Raw genomic sequence first — 16300 nt, 5'->3', positions numbered from 1 at the left:
GTGTTTTCCCAATTATTTTATTTGATATTCCCATTACTAGTTTACTAGGTTTTTTTCTCATTGAATGTCTTGTCTGAAGGACACTGGAGAGGGATAAATCCTTTATGTGCTCTGGTACGTGAGAATTGCCAATATTTTTAAAGAAGCCTCATGTTTTTGGTCAAGCTATCATTTCTCTGCTTGCATAATAATTTTGTATAAGTCCTCATAGCCTGACCGTGCAAAAAAAAAAATTGCTTTAATATTGAATTATTTGTATGCTGTTGTTTCCTGAGCCCTTTAGACTTCTATAACTTTGTCTGTCTGGTGGAATATAAAAACAGTCTGAGTTGTAATTGGAAAATGTGTATCACAGCTTGTAGTATTTAGTGGCAAATTGTCTGGGCTGGAATTGCTGATGCAGGTGACCTATTGAACACCCTGTGAGCCACCAGTCACGTGGAATTGGAAAAGGAGCATAGGGCTCAGCAAACACCCATCTATTGTTTGGGGGGGTTTTATGTGGGCTTTAATGCAGGTTATTGTAATAAAATCTGCTCCATAAAAATGGGAGAATACAAATGGCAGCATTAGCCAAGCCCACTGCTTGTCCCTGTCTTAGGAGATCAGGGCCATTTCCTCTTCTCTCATGAAAACCAAATGAAGCCCAAGGCAATCATCCTGTCCTCGTGTCTGCACAATTTGGGAGGGGGTGCCTGGTAATTCTGATTTAGATGTTTATGTTCAGAACTGTGACTGCTCGGCTTCAAGGGTAGCTACAATAATCCTGGAAATGTTTGTTTTGTTGCAATCCAGACAGGTTTGGTTCTCAGCTAAAAATGTGCACAAACCATTTCTTTACAATCCTTGATTTTTTTTATTTTTTTTGTGTGTGTGTTATATCAGCATAGGGGGTTTTGCAATAGAAATTTTGTGGCATTTATGTCAGTTGACCTTGACAGGAAGAAAGAGGAAAAAAAAAAACAGAGGGGGGACCACAAAGCATTTTATTCAGCATTTGGTGAGCAATAGGTCACTGGAAAAACACGACAGTGCTCAAGGATTGTGCAGGCAAAGGCTCCACTCCCCACATCCCACCTCCACACAGGGCAGGGATCAGAACAACTGCAGGACCTCACTGCTGAGGTTTTGTCCAGCGAGCAGCAGCTTTTGTTCAGGAATAGGAAATCTTTATTGCTGGGCCCCTTTAATCTCTTCCACAAATGAACGAGATTGATGCCATTGTCCTGACGTGAGTCACGATTCCATTTCTCTAAATATTGCAGCTTCCTCCTCCTGGGCTTTGTGCCAGTCCTCACAGAGACCAAAGATGCATTTCCACACAGCTGTTTTCGTGAGGTGCACTCACTTTTCCTTGGAAATGTCCTCGTTCCTGGACAGGGGCTGCTCTGCCATCCTTCCCTGGCAGGGTGGGCAGGGCTGGCACAGGGTGCCCAGGGCAGCTGTGGCTGTCCCTGGATCCCTGGCAGTGCCCAAGGCTGGGCTGGAGCTCCCTGGGATAGTGGGAGATGTCCCTGCCCATGGACTGGATGAGCTCTAAGTGCCTTCCAACCCAAACCATTCTGGGATTCTATGGAAAATCCTCTGTTGTGGCATCACTGGAGCTCAAACCATCTTTCCACAAATTCTGTAACAAAATTGAGGCCAAATTTTGCTCCACCTTGTGTCCAGGGAATCTTCAGTTATTTTCTGCTGGATGAAATGTTCTCCAGAGCTCAGTCTCTGTCCTGAAGCAGAGTACAAACTTGTGTGGAGCTTTCTGGTCCAGCTGGGAATTAAACCTAAATCCCCATCTCCAGGCTGAGCTCTCTCATCTCCTGCTGTGCCTGTTTTTCAAGGAAAAGAGACCACGACCTCTTTTTTTTTTGATGGAAACATATGGAAATATGTGGTTGGCCATAGGATACACCAGTCAGCCCACTCTGTGAATTGTTTTTCATGCTGATCTTTGGACCTGAACCTGAGGATGAACCCCCTTGCCTAAATGATCTTTCAGATGCACTGCTACGTTCGTGCTCTTAAGTGCTGTGGGGTTGTTTGGTTTTTTAGGATTTTTTTTCTTTTCAACCTAGATCTTGCTGCTTTCTTTCAAAAAGACTGTAGGAAACTAACTGGACAATAAGAACCAAATATTTCCCTGAATTTGAGCCTGAATTTCTTCGTGTTTGCACAGCAGACAGGCAGCTCACTGTACTTTGGTGTCAGATTTGTTATTACAGATTAGATCAATTGTCTGGCTGCAGTAGTAAACCCCCCCTTGTAATGCACTTAGTCAGTTGTGAAATCATGGACTCAGTGGTGGGAAAACCAGAAAATTCTCCATAACCCCTCCAAGCAATCAATTTATGCCCTGAAGCATGAGATTTGATTACCATTGTTATTATCTTAGCTTGCATAGTTACAAATGTTATTAGCAGTCATAAAATTATCCAGCCTTAAAAAAAAAATCAGATTAGGAAAGAAAAGATCCCAACATTTCACTCCAAGTTCTTCAAAGCCTGAATTCCTGGGATTGCTTCAAACTGCAAAAAGTGGTAGATCCTTTAATTCACTTTAATTTTGCTGTCCTTTGATCACGTGGATTTCTCCTGGACTCTCATTAGGAAAGAATAGATGAACATTTTCTGGCATGTCTGGAGTTTCTCTCTGGTCAAGACCCATCCAACTTTCAGCATTTCAAAGCAAAGTGTTGATGAGGTGTGTTTATAATCAGATCACTCAGATCTGTGCTTAATAAACCATTAGCATCTGTGTTTTTCTTGTCATCTGTGTTTTTCCTTTTATTATTCAAATCTTTTCCTATGAACTCCAAGCTCCTAAAGAAGCTCAGTGCTTCTCAAGCTGCATCTCAGCTGGTATAACTTAAATACTCTAAAAATTCAAAAGTTAAGGATAATACTGCAAAATGTTACAGCAATGCCTAATTTCAAAATTTAGATGGCATCATGTCAATTATTTTAGCCACTTAATTTGTCCAGAACCAAAACAGATTCCCAGAAGCCTATCCTATTTTTTTTTCTTTTAGTCCATATAAAATTGTGGTTCCTGATATTGAAATACATTCCAATTTTTTAATATCTACCTATTCAGAAAATTACAGCATCTTTATTACCAAGCTCTGCTGATGGGATATGTGCTGGCAATTACAAGCAAATTAATTTCCTCCACAGAAAATCTGGCCAATCTGTTCTTTTGTCCTGAGTATTTCATGTGTCTTAAATGGCATTTAGAGTAGGATTGGGAATCTTCTGGGCCTGCCACCAGACTCTGGAGGTGGGTTTAGAATGGTGGGTGTGTCTTGAGGGAGAACATTCAGGGAATCAGGTAACAAGTCACAGTTGGGATTGGCAAACCACACCTGCTGTTCATTCTCACTCCTTCAGACAATGCCTGAGATAAATATTGAGGGGTTTTTTCACACTTGATTTCAGTCAATATTCTGCATTTAACGCGTATTTTAAATATGTGATCAGTACCAGCCTAGAGAGAATTGTTTCCAGTGTTTCCAGCAGTGTTGTTCTCTCATTCTCACATCAAGCAGAGGGTCTGATGAAAAGGCCCCTTGATTTTCAGCAGGAAATCCCAAAATAAAGAGCAGTTTTGTGAGACACAGAGAGGACCACACTGAGCTTCTCTGTCTTTATTTTTGTTTGGTGCAGACTTAAGTGTGATGACATTTGCCCCATTTCGTTGCCCAGTGAAATGTGAAGCATGATTGATTGTGTCTATTTACACTTTACTTAAGGCAAACCTTAAGTAAACCCTATTCTCACATGGACTTAGCTGGTGCCATGTTATTATTATTAACAGGAACAAAATTTATTTTTCAAGTGTGCACTGTACTTGGGCTGTGCCATCAGCTGCCTTCCTAGCAGCAGAAAAACTTTGTGCACGATTCTGTGTGAAAAATTAAAACCATTTAATGCTTTCCATATTATGGCCTCAAACCCGAACATGGGAGAAGACTTTGGGAAAAATCAGATTGGCAGAGAGTATTTAAAAGCTGGGCCAGGGAAATGAAGGTCTAAGGGGTGGCTGCTGCATTTTGCAAGGGCAGCTTCCCTCTGTGGCACAGGGATGTAGGGATGGGCAGCCTGGGAGGAGGATTTGGCAGCAGCCCTGCCTCAGGCAGTCTCTGGAGATCATTAAATTGGTGTCTCTCTTCTTTCTGCCAGAGCCCTGCAAAAATCAACCTGGAAACTCCTGGAGCTGCTGAGGCATCCCGGGTGGAGCTCAGGGTTGGCTGGGCAGGGTGAGAGCCACTGGCCCCGTTTTTCCTTGCCAGGAGGGCAATGCCAGCTCTCCTTGGCTCTCCCTGGCTTTCCCAGCTCTCTTATCTCTGCTCCCAGACAAGCAGCCTCCCACCCTCATTTCCACTCATTGCCAAGGCTCCAGTGAATCTCCAAACCTCTGGATTGGAGTGACTCTCCCATGGCTCGTTGGTGCTGGCTCAAATGGCTTTTCAGTCCGTGGGCAGCCCTCAGACATTCCTCTGGAGCTGCCTCCTGGTCCATTTATTCCCCGAGTTTCCGCTCCCAGGGCACAGGTCTGTTGCTTAGCTGTTGGTTGCTTTGGAAAGCAATGTGCTGTAAATATAACATTTTACTGTCTTTGCATGGAACAGTGACTCAATTCAGGATCCAAAGGGAGGATTCCCAGTTCTCTGTGTGTGCTCTGGGCTGGGTGTTTGCCACGCAGAAATCTGCCCAATTTCAGAGCTTCCTCAGCAGCTTTCCATGCTTTGCTCCATGCATTTATATTGGTGCCAGTTCACTTATGCCTAGTTTAGTATAAAAATTCTATCTATTAATAGATAGATATTCCTGTCTGACTTTGCATAACTGCAAACTTACATTGTTTTGACTGTTTTGCATTTACTTAACAAATATATTAAACTATTCCACCCTTTTCCCTTCCAGTTTTCAGATCTTTTTTTTCTTTTACTGCCATCTTTATAACGCCTTTCCTTAAATTTAATTATTTACTTCCCATCCAAAAGGCAAGCTCACCTACTTAAATCTGCTGGAGATATACAACACCAGTTGGCCAGTACATCCACAAATTCCAATTGCCACTGTCCCAAAAAATCTTTAACCCAAATGCTAATAATCCCCGGGAGTGCACTGTGATTCGGTAGGGTGGGTTTATGGGTTAATGTCCGTGAATGTTACTTTATGATTATTGTTCACTGCATTTGGCAAAGCTCAGAGAAAAGCAAAGCACCCAAAGGTCAGCAGCGAGACAGAAACGTTGGAGGAGCCCAAGCTCTCATGAAAATGATTATGTGTGACCTTCCCCACCTCTCGGGATGGGGTGCTTAAGACAATGACTGGCAGATTTGTGACGACTGTCTTTACCAATCACTTAAAAATTCAGCCCATTCCAAGCAGGGCTCAGAGAATGAAGCACCCAGGCAGAGTCCGGGCGCTCAAACGCACACGTGAACCTGAGCTGGTTTTGTGGGCATGTACAAAGCAGCAAAAATCACACAGGGAGGCATTTGCCAAAAAAAACCAACCCCAAAACAACAAAACAAACGAAAAAAAAACCCCACTCAGCCAACATAATAATAATAATAATAATAATAATAATAATAATAATAATAATAATAATAATAATAATAATAATAATAATAATAATAACCTAAACAAACAACACAAAAAACGAAAACAAAAAACGAGGAAAAGAGGGGTTTCTGAGGTTTGGTGTTGGGATGATTGGGTACATGGGGGTTTAGTATGGGTGAAGTGGAAGGGCTAAACCCAGTTGCGGGTTTTTTTTAATCTTTATCCTTTCCCCTGTAAAGCAGCGACAATTCTACACCCGAGAGAGGGGTGAGACCCGGCGGGGACCGTCCCTTCCCCGGCAGCGCCTCCCTCCTCCTCGCCCGGATTTTGGCGGAGCCCCTGCCCGCCGAAGCCAGAGCATCCCGGCCATCCCTCCGGCCACCCTTTTCTCCTCCTCCCGGCCCGGTTCTGGGCTGGCGGGCACTGGGGGTCCCTCTCCGGCACCTGCCGGGGCTGGGGGCGGGCAGGGGCTGCCCTCGCTCCCTCCTCTCCTCGCTTCCCGCATCCCTCGGGCTCCCGGCGCATCCCCAGGTGAAGCGGGGGCGGAGGTGCCGCTGGCAGCGCCTCGGGCCGAGGGGATTCGGCTCGGGCAGGTGGGACCCGGAGCGGGGCCGGGGCCGGGGCCGGGACCGGGCTGGGGGTGGCCGTGCCCCGGGGGAGGCTGTGGGGAGCGCGGGGCTCGTTGCCATGGCTCCCTGCAAGCTCCGCCGGAGGAGATAGCGATGCCAGTCACGGAGGGACCCTCTCCCTCCTCGTGGGTGTGGAGCGGGGCTGGCTTTGGGGTGGATGCGTTGGGTTTTTCCGCTCCCCCTCCTTCCCTCCCTTCCTAACCCCCTCCTTTTTTTTTTTTTTTTTCCTTTCTTTTTTTTTTTTTTTTTTTTTTTTTTTCGGGGTGGAGCGATTAATTCGGAGCGCCGGGACGGGGCTGCGGAGCTGCGGCCGCCACCGGGACCCCTCCGCTCGCCCGGGCTCAAGGTACGGGGGAGGCACCGGGAAGGGGGTCCGGGGGTGCCCCGGCTCTCACTGCCTGGCTCCCAAAGCGCTCTTTAATTAATTATTATCGCTCTGATGTGAAAACCGGTTTGGCTGCTGCCGGCACCGCACCTGGTCCCGCAGCGGCGGCGCCGAGCGATGGGGAAGCGGAGCCGGGCTCAGCCCAGCCCGGGGACAGCTCGGGGGGTCCCGGGGGGTCCCGGGGAGCCGCTCCGGACCCTTCTCCGTGCCCCGGGGCCAGGCAGGATCCCGCACTCGGGTCCCCGGGAGGAGGAGCCGCTGCCCGCGGAAAGTTTCGGGGGAGCGGAGCCGGGGGACAGAGCCAGGGGACAGAGCCAGGGGAGAGACAGAGTCATGGCCAGGGACAGAGCCATGGCCAGGGGCTCCTCTGGGGGCTGGCTGGGCAATCCCGTGCTGCTTTAGATGGGCTCAAGTTCGCGAGTCCGGATGTCCTGCATCTCTGGCGAGCACTTGTTTCTGCTCCCCAAACGGTTTTGGAGAGGATTTCTGGGTGGTTTTGCTGCAGTACCTAAATAATTCCCTAAGTCCCCGGGTTTTTTGGATGTTTTTCTCGCTGGGGAAGCGATGTGCTGGTGTTGCCCTGCAGGAGAGCTGTTGGAATCTCTGCGGCTCGGTGTCTGGGCTGTGTGTTATTGATTTGTGTAGCGCGATCAGAGAGCATCGCTGAGCCTGGCAACGCAGGAGGAGATTCTGTTTTCCAGTAGGAAGGCACAGCAAATGTACGTGGGCTTTTCATCTGTCCCTTCCTTCATTAGTGACACTCGGCTCGTTTTGGGGTAGAAAGGGACTAAGCTGTGTTTTGTTGGATTGTGTACAGGTATTCAGCACTACCTGGGAATACTTTTGCTTGAAACATGGTTTTGGAAAATTTCAGCAGAGCGGTGACAGGTGGCATTTCTGTGTCATTGCCAAGGGTTTGTTTGGTGTGACCGGGTTGATGTGTGCTGTGTAGCTCCCCCAAATCCCATTCCATGAGCAATAAATAATAAATATTATGATTTTAGATACAGGTCCGATGAAAGGAGATGAAAATGCTGCACTTTAAATAAATATGTATTTTTTTGGCCATTTATGAACATGAAATGTTATCTTTTGGAGCTGTGCTTGCCATCCTCTGGCCATTGCTTCCCACGTGCCTCTGCTCATCTTCTAATGTGAATATCAGAGTGCACAACTCCTCTGTTTTAACACTTCTCTCTCGCTTAAAAGTAATACATTTTCTTTGTCTTTCCAAAAAATACCCAAGCCAAATAAACCCCTGTCTCAATGGGTCATTAAAAATTCCGAGATTCTGGTTCACCAGTTTCTGGTCCTCACTTAGGCTGAGCTTCTGCTGTCAGTGAGTCTGGCTTGCAGAGGAACTACAAGTCCACATCATGTGACATTAAAATAAGATGCACAGGATAGGACACCGAGATTTGCAGAAGGTGATTTCTTTAGAAATATTGCCCAGTGTATGTGAAAGTATCATTAAATATCTTTAGTAAAAAAAAACACCTGCCAGCAATCAAGAAGTTGAAATTTTGCCACATGCAGCACACAGCTTGGAAACCAATTTGTTTCTAAACTCTTCCTGTTTATTATTGATTTTTATCAAAATAGGGATGGGATGAATCTTGAATATGAGGCTGAAATAAAGAGACTGTACTTCAGTATACGTTTAACTCAATGTAATTATTGTGGGCATTTAGTATGAGTTACTTCAGTAATTAAACTTCATGAATGAAAACATAACAATCCACTTCTTTACCCCAAGAAAGCCAACAGATAAGCCTTAATTTAAAAGAAAGATTGCATTATTCACAGCTTGGATGTGTACCTCGAGTGGCTTGGACTGGAGCCACCTTGTTTGCCAGTAAAAATTTACTTTATCACTTCTGTTTGGGAGAAAAAAATGGAACAAAAAGGAATCTGTTCTTTCCATAAAACGATGTTAGGGACAGTTGCTTCTGTGATAAGAAAGGATCTGCTCCTTTCCCCAGTGGGAGAGGACAGGGACTACTTTAAATACTACTAATTAGTTCAGTTTATCTTGCACGCACTACAATGCTGTAGTTAGTTAATTATAGCTTTTCCCATTAGCAGCATGTTAAGAGTAATGAATTAACATATCACACAGATCAAAAGAACATCTACAAAGTTTATCTTAGAGGAAAGAAAGTGTTATTGTGTGTCAGGAAGTCCCCCTGGCTTTCCCAAGGCACAGATTTTGCTGGAATTCCTGAGCTGGTGCTTCAGAGCCCTATGAATGACTTGAATTGATCACAAACAAGTGACACTGGAGCTCTTGGTTGCTTAGCAACCCACCAAGATGCCACAATTTCTTTTGGTATATTTGTCCAGTAAAGTAGAAATTCAGTTTTGTTACAGATCATGGGTTTTTTACTAGCACAAAGCCCACCCTATTACAACCCTAAATCAAGGAGAATGAAAATTGATGTCCCAGCACAGAGTGTGGGTATGAAGACAGAGCAGGAATCTTGTAACCACATTCTGGTGGTGATGTGCTCAGTGTTTTATAACAAGTTGCAATTGTCCTTTCTTGGTTAGACTCCTAAAAACCCCAATTCACTAGTGGGACAAGTTCTATCAAACAAATTCATCTAGCAGGTGCTGTTTGAACAGTTCCCCTTGTGCTGCCATGAGCTGCAAGGTCTGTGGGGTTCCCCCACCCTGCACTTTGAGATGTGGAACGTGGAATGTGTGGTTTGAATTTGTGCTCTGAATTATCCCACGGCCCACAGGGCTGGGCAGCTCTGCTGGGCTCTCCTCACAGCAGGCACTGGGTCCCTACCAGATCTTTTTGTGTAAGCCAAGAACAGCTTTAGTACCCAAAGAGCAGAAGGAAGATAAATGTTATCATGGTTATCTACCTGAAGTACCAGTGTTGGATTCAATTAATTACATTTTGGTCAGTGAACTCTGTTTTGTTCCCCTGGCTCCACGTGTGCTGCACCTTGGGAGGGAATCCTGCATCATCCCATCCTCATCCTCATTCTCTGCACTTTTATTGGGGTTACAGGCACCCAACAGGGTGAGTTTGGGCTGAACGTGAGCCTGGGTATTTCAGGAGCTCAGTTTGTGCCCTTCAGCTGCTCATGGGCTTTCCATCCTGAGCTGGAGCAAAGCTTTGCACGACCTGTGGGTGCACCTGGGGCTCCCAGCACCTTTTTGCTCTACTTATCTCCACCCTTCTGCTCTATGCTCATATAGACAAATCCTCACTCTGCTAAAACTCTACCTGGGAAAAGGGCTGGGAGGGCTGCAGGGTGTCATGGCATTCATTCTACTTAAATAGCAGTGGCATTCTGGAAGATTTCTTCCATCTGGATGAGAAAAAGGAATCCAGGTACTTGTCTTTACACAACTTGAGTACTGGATAATTTACCATGCATGGGACTAGAGGGGGATGTTGCAGCAGTGCCCACAGGAGCTGCTAAGACCACACTGAACCAAATCCCAGCTCGTTGTCACCGTTCCTAGGCTAAGATTATTGTAGTTCATAATCTGTGTACTTGTCATTAATTGCCTTTCTGGGCTCAGACAGACTTAGGTGAAGAGCTTAGGTGAAGACCTGTGAGCTTGGCTGACTTTGTTGTGGGTTGTTTTTTTTCCCCTGTTGTTTCTGTGTACCAAAGTCAGTGCTCAAAACTCAAGGTTGTTGTATTTAGCTTTTTTTTCTTTTCCTAGCTACTCTCTCCTATCTGTTTTATTCATTGATTTCTGTGAGTGCATTTGCATTCCCAGATGCTGATTAGTGATTGCCTCTGCACAATAAACAGATGAAGGTGCTTGGTAATATTTGGTGCCTCAGGTTTCTCCTCCCAGCATGTCCAGGCACCCTGCATGAAGCACAGTGTGTGTGATGGCTCTGGTGATGTTATTTGCTGGGGTTTCAGCACTCCCTAGCAGATGTTTCCTTCTTCCTTCATTGCACCTGGACATGCAAAAATAAAAAAAAAATGCAGATTGAGAACAGTTTATCATTAAAAGTAGTGTTTATTGTTACAGCTTAACTAGCTTGTGGTTTTCAGTGAGATTTCCAAATGCAGATCCTGTTCTATGTAAGAAGTACAAAAATTATGTTGCTCTCTGCATTAGGGCTTCTCTTCATATTTTCCTTTGACCTTGCTAGTCCTCTCTTTTCTCCATGAAGAAAATGACCAGCTTTGGGTGTTTTTCTGCTTTTGTTTGTTTTTTCTCTCTTGCAACAGACAGAGTTAAATCAGAGGTGTGATGAGGATGTGATTCAGGTTAAGGGAGGCTGGAGAGGAGGTTGGGGAGGACAGGGACAATGCTTGGATCCATCCCCATCTTTGCTCCTGGTCTCTGGCACAGCAGAATTGGGATGTCTGGATGCTGCCCTGAGCCCGGGCAGGGCTGTTTCTGTCAGAGTGCAGCTTTTGGGGTATTTTCACCAGCTGGTTCCCAGTCTGGCTGTGGGATCAGCTCCAGACAGGTGGCCTCACACAGCCACTGTCCCTGTGCCAAAAACCAGAGCTCCCAGTGTCCCTGCTGAATCCTCCCCGTGTCTGCAGTCAGGGAGGTGTGGAAAGGTGACACCTGCCAGGATGTTTATCCCCAGTGCATCACCGAGGGGCCTTTGCATTGCTCTGGGGGTGCTCCTGGTCCCCAGCCTGGCCCTGTGTCACTGTCCCCTGCCTGGTGATGCTGCACTTGCCTCCTCTTCATCCTCCTCCTCATGACAGCATCAAAGGCAGCACCGGAGCTGCTCATTGCTGCTCCTGAGAGGGTTTTAAAGGTGGGATGAGCCCACGTGAAGGGGCTCTGATGGCTGGGGAGTCTCTGTGCCCTCCTGGAGAATACAAAGTGTAACTACAAACAAGCCAAGCAGTGAGAGCACAAGGCTGCAGTGCCAAAGAACTCTAAACATTCCAGTGAGCCAAAGCCCTCTGACCTCTCCATACAGCTTAGTTAGATGATTTTAGTACTTTCAGAAAACTCATTTCAAGCTTCTCTGTTTTTTGGGAGGCCCATGGGATGACTCTGGTAGGTTTAAGTCACTATTCAGAGCAGCATCATGGCTGAATGAATGGGAAAGGCAGAAATCTACTCAGAGGAATAGGAAAAAAAGAAAAAAAAACCGCAGAATTGGGCCCATCCACCTTTCAGTGTGTGTCTGCTTTGGTGACTTTTGGAGTGTGACACAAGCAATTCCCTGTCAGCCTTCCCTGCTGGCTGACACAGAAGAGGTGGCTTTGAATGCTGCCTGCTGTGCTTGTGTGGCACTTGAAAGCAGAGAGGGCTGCCTTTAAGGAGTGTATTCCACAGCTTTAAAGGATATTTGAAAAATGCAGTGCTCTGTCCTGTCACGTGCTGTTCCAGCATTAAAACCAATGCAAACCTGGAACAATGTCTCAGTAAAAAATGCCTGGTGCCAGTGTGCATCCCCAGTGCTTCAAATAAAATTAGTCCTGATGAAAGATAGCTCTGCTGATAGAGAAAGTAAAATTATTATTGTGGGGCAGATTTTTTTTTTTTTTCCGTTAGAAAACCTCCCAACAATGCTTTCAGCTAAAGGAATAATTAACTCAATAATGCTTTTTGTTTTTTAACACATGATCACAGAATGCACTGTTATTTTTTGCAGTTTATTGAAATCAGAGAATGGTTAATAAGAAGAGATTGTCTGTAGGTCTGGAAGCAGCCATATGTTTTTCTCAAGGTTGATTTTGTAGGTCTGTCTGCCCATCACTAAAATCCTTCCTTCTGGGCCAGTTTGTGTTGCTTGATCCAGGTCTGTGTGTACAATTGCATCCATGGTTGTTTGTTTGATTTTGTTGATTTTACTTCCTCATCAGCAAAATACTTGAAATCACAATATGTTTGCTGAGTTCAGTGAACTTATTACCTAAAATTTGGGTTATTGCTCAAGTGTTTTAATGAGTTAGGGCCCAGTGCTTTATTTTTCACAAGTTATTCTTTCATATCACTCCACCAATGACTTTGTTCCAGTAAAGTTGCATTGAGAGAAGAGATTTTAGAGGATTTCTGTTTTAAGTCAGAGGAGATCCTGTCTGATTTTTTTTTTATTATTACTCAGCTTTACAGAAATAAACTGTATTCAGTACTTGCTTTGAGATCTGCCAAGGCATTGGTGAAAACTGCATTAATATTGGTCATCACCATCCACATTCCTTTGAGATAAATATTCCTTTTGTTGCATTTGAAGAAGAAAATGGCACAAAATTGAAGCACTGCTATCTGCCACTGGGATGGGTGGAGAGGATTTTATTTAACATATTTTTAGGATCACTATGGTGACTTCCAGGCAAAGCACTGGTGAAGTCATGGCGCCTCTGAAATGGATGCTCAAACTCCCAGTGACCTCAGCAGAGTCAGGTTTTTGTCCCAGGAGCGATGAAAATCTAATTTACAGCCTAACCAGTCTGAGGAGGAGGCGTAATGGCTCAGTCCTTGACTGATACAAATGAGGGGGGTTCAGCTGAGGGTGATTGAGTTACCCTGACTTGGCCATCTGGGATTTTTTGGAGAATCCACGTGGGCTCTGCAGGCAGCAGAGTTGGGAGCTCTGTGCCTGTGCCCCCTCTCCAGTGCCATGTCCCTGTCTGGGGTACTGACTGGGAACAAATAAGCAGGAAACAGCAATGAATATTCCTGTTTTCTGAGGCACACAAATGCCAACTGTGGCGTGTAGGGTGAGGAGGAGCAGTGATGAAAGGGCTGTCCCAGCTGCACAGAGCTAAGCCATACCTGCTCCATTAAACTGACAGGGTTAGCACTGAAATCCACAGTAATTGCTCAGGGTTTACCACCTGCATGACAAATGCACCTTTCTGTTATTGACTGCGTGAGGATGGACTTAGGCCTTCACCTAAATCTGGGATTTTTATGATCTCTGCTGAGCCTGTGCAATTGCAGCCTCCCTGCTGTTCATGCAGGGCTCAGCCTGGCGTTCTGCTCACCCTGATTTTTGGCTAATTCCTGTCCAGACAGTGCCTACCTGCTAGGAGAGGCTCAGGCTTGCCTTTTCTGCTGTGCATTATATCCCAGGGAATTGCTGAAAATTGAGCTGTTTGGGCTGTTTTATGTCACAAAGCTTTATTAAAGGTGAAGTGCAGTCGGTGTGGTGGCACCAGAAAGTAATCACAGAGTGACAGAGTGGGAAGGGACATTAAAGATCATCTTATCCCTCCCCCTGCTATGTGCAGGGACAGCTTCCACTGTCCCAGAGAGCTCCAAGCCCTGTCCAGCCTGGCCTTGGGCACTTCCAGGGATCCAGGGGCAGCCACAGCTGTGCCAGGGCCTCCCCACCCTCCCAGGGATAGATTCCTTCACAAGATCCCATCCAAAGCTGCTGCTCCTGTTTGAATCCATTCCCCCTTGTTCTGTCACTACTTGCCCTGGTAAAAAGTCCCTCTCTGTCTCTTTTGTAATAGTTATTAGGTGATGCAACCCCTGAAGAAAAGGGAATTTCTCCCATTTCCTTCCCCGTGAGCAGGATGCTGCCTTTTGGAGCACTGTACCTCATTATCCTGCCAGAGCAGCACATTCCCCCTGTCAGCCATTCCCCCTGTCAGACATCCCCGTGCACTGAAACCTCACAGAATTCCAGCTGCATAGCAAGAGGAAAATTTCATCTTTGGTGCATTAAATTATGCCTCAGTGTTTATTAAAAAAAAAAAAACAAACAAAAAAATAACAACAAAACAACAACCATGGAAACCACAACAGGCAACAAACCTGGAGGGCTATTCACAATCTTATCATGTGTGCCATGAAAAAATTGTAATAATCTTTGCATTCAGCAGATAAGCAATATTCTCTCTACAAACCTATTCCGTGTGATCCTGCAAAATGTATGCTGAGCTTGTGTGTGCACAAAGCTCCCTGAAATGAGTGGTTAGACCAAATTTTTTATCCTTGGATAGGATATAGTCAGGAATGTTGTGCATTTTCCCCTTCTAATTACATAATGCAATCACTGAAAAGAATAATGCATGCAAAGTTTGGATGCTCAGGCAATGACAATCCATTTAACCATTTACAGCTTTATGTATTTTATAATCCCTGAACCCAAACGTCCCCAGAGAGGGAATGCGCCCTTAAAAATTTTAGGCCTTTAAATTAAGTGAATTTAAATTCGCTCATTTGCATATTTCCCCTTTCTTTGTTCTGCCTGGATGAGATATTGCTCCAGTAATTGAACTGTAATTTCAGCACAGGTAAATGATGTAGGACAGGCGAGGATGCGGGCGCTGCCTGAGCCGTGCGCGCGCCGCTAATCCGGCAATTTGCAGCACACCTTGGAGAGGAGAGGCTGTCCAGTCCACTTAGGATCACCCAGCGTGGGGCTGGCACTTGAAAGTTCAATCAATCCCTGATGCTAAATGTGCTCCTGGAGCAGGGACTCGAAGGGATGTGGCAGGGGGAGGGAATTCCTGGGGAACAAACTTGTCACTGAGCTGATGTCATACAGAATTCCAAAGGGGTTTGGGTTGGAAGGGACCTTGAAGATCATCTTGCTGCAGTCCAGCCTGGCCTTGGACACTTCCAGGGATCCAAAGGCAGCCACAGCTTCCCTGGGCACTCTGTGCCAGAGCTTCCCCACCCTCACAGGGAACAATTTCTTCCTGATATCTCACCTATAATTCCCACTTTCAGTTTGAACCCATTACTCCTTGTCCCTATGGCTCCAGTTGCTGATGAAATACATAGATGGGTCAAAGCTGAATTCTCCTAAAAATAAAATTTTACAGGTAAAACAGAGCACTGAAGCTTCTGAAAGAGTTTTCATGAGCAGACTGCTGATGGCTCTTTGGTGTGTGTTGTTCTCAGCCCGTGGATTTGGCATCTCTGTACCTGTGTGACAGCTGAACTGGGTGGGTGGACACGAGTGGCTGGGAGGGAGAGGCAAGACTCTCAGTCAAGATCTGTTGGAAAAAGTCTTGGTTATGATCTTTGGGAAAGATTGGGTGATGTACAGTACAGGGATGGCAAAGTGGTTTTGGCTCCATTATCCTGTGTCTCTCCTGCAGGAATACAGGAGAAACCCAAGTGCAAAGGGGGAAAGCAGAAGAGGTAATAGATTATTGGAGAGCTTGGCATCAATCCCAGAAAATAATGGAAAAATTGGTAGAGGACAGAATTAAAATAGAGTTAAAGAATAGAGATAATTTAGGCCTCTCTGGAAAGGGAGGAGTTACAGGTTTGATAAATGATGATAACTGAGGTTTGTGTCAGACTTTCCTGGTGTTTGATGTGGTATGATGTGAAATCTCAGTTAAAACCAAATAATCCCAACAAAGCTGGTGTGTGGAGTTAGCAGCAATCTCGTTTCATAGAATTATGGAATGGTTTGGGTTGGAAGGGACCTTAAATCACCCAGTGCCACCTGATCCATGGGCAGGGACACCTCCCATTGTCCTAGGCTGCTCCAAGCCCCATCCAACCTGGCCTTGGACACTTCAGGGATCCAAGGGCAGCCCAGCAAGCTGAAGGACAAATAGATCCTTTCACACAGGGATTTTATCTGAATCCCTGAGAGTGCTGGAAAGCCAGGGTCAGTTTTGGTGTCAACAGCTGAAAGAAAGGGTTTACAAACCTGGAGAGTCAAGGAAATAACCACAATATTGATTTGAAGAGTGGAGGAAATTCCCTGCAGTGAGAGATTTAGAGCTCAATCTGCTTAGCTCATCAAAAAGAGGATTGAGAGGGGACTTGATTACAGGGACAAG

The 16300-nt window shown here is 45.6% G+C and overlaps 1 protein-coding gene across 3 annotated transcripts in view; it reads left to right on the top strand.

Moving 5' to 3' along the window:
• The first annotated feature begins 6409 nt into the window (after positions 1-6409).
• CHL1 (cell adhesion molecule L1 like) overlaps positions 6410-16300 on the top strand; it is a 127824-nt gene continuing 117933 nt past the window's right edge. For 2 of the 3 annotated variants that reach the window (XM_014873744.2, XM_088171245.1), the window contains exon 1: positions 6410-6542. The gene's annotated coding sequence lies outside the window, so the exon portion shown is untranslated. The remainder of the gene's footprint in view (positions 6543-16300) is intronic. The other variant, XM_088171247.1, reaches the window with a different exon arrangement.

The sequence above is a fragment of the Sturnus vulgaris genome, chromosome 11 (genome assembly GCF_052056855.1).
Source record: "Sturnus vulgaris isolate bStuVul1 chromosome 11, bStuVul1.hap1, whole genome shotgun sequence".
Lineage (NCBI taxonomy): Eukaryota > Metazoa > Chordata > Aves > Passeriformes > Sturnidae > Sturnus > Sturnus vulgaris.
This window is presented reverse-complemented; position numbering and strand designations above follow the sequence as displayed.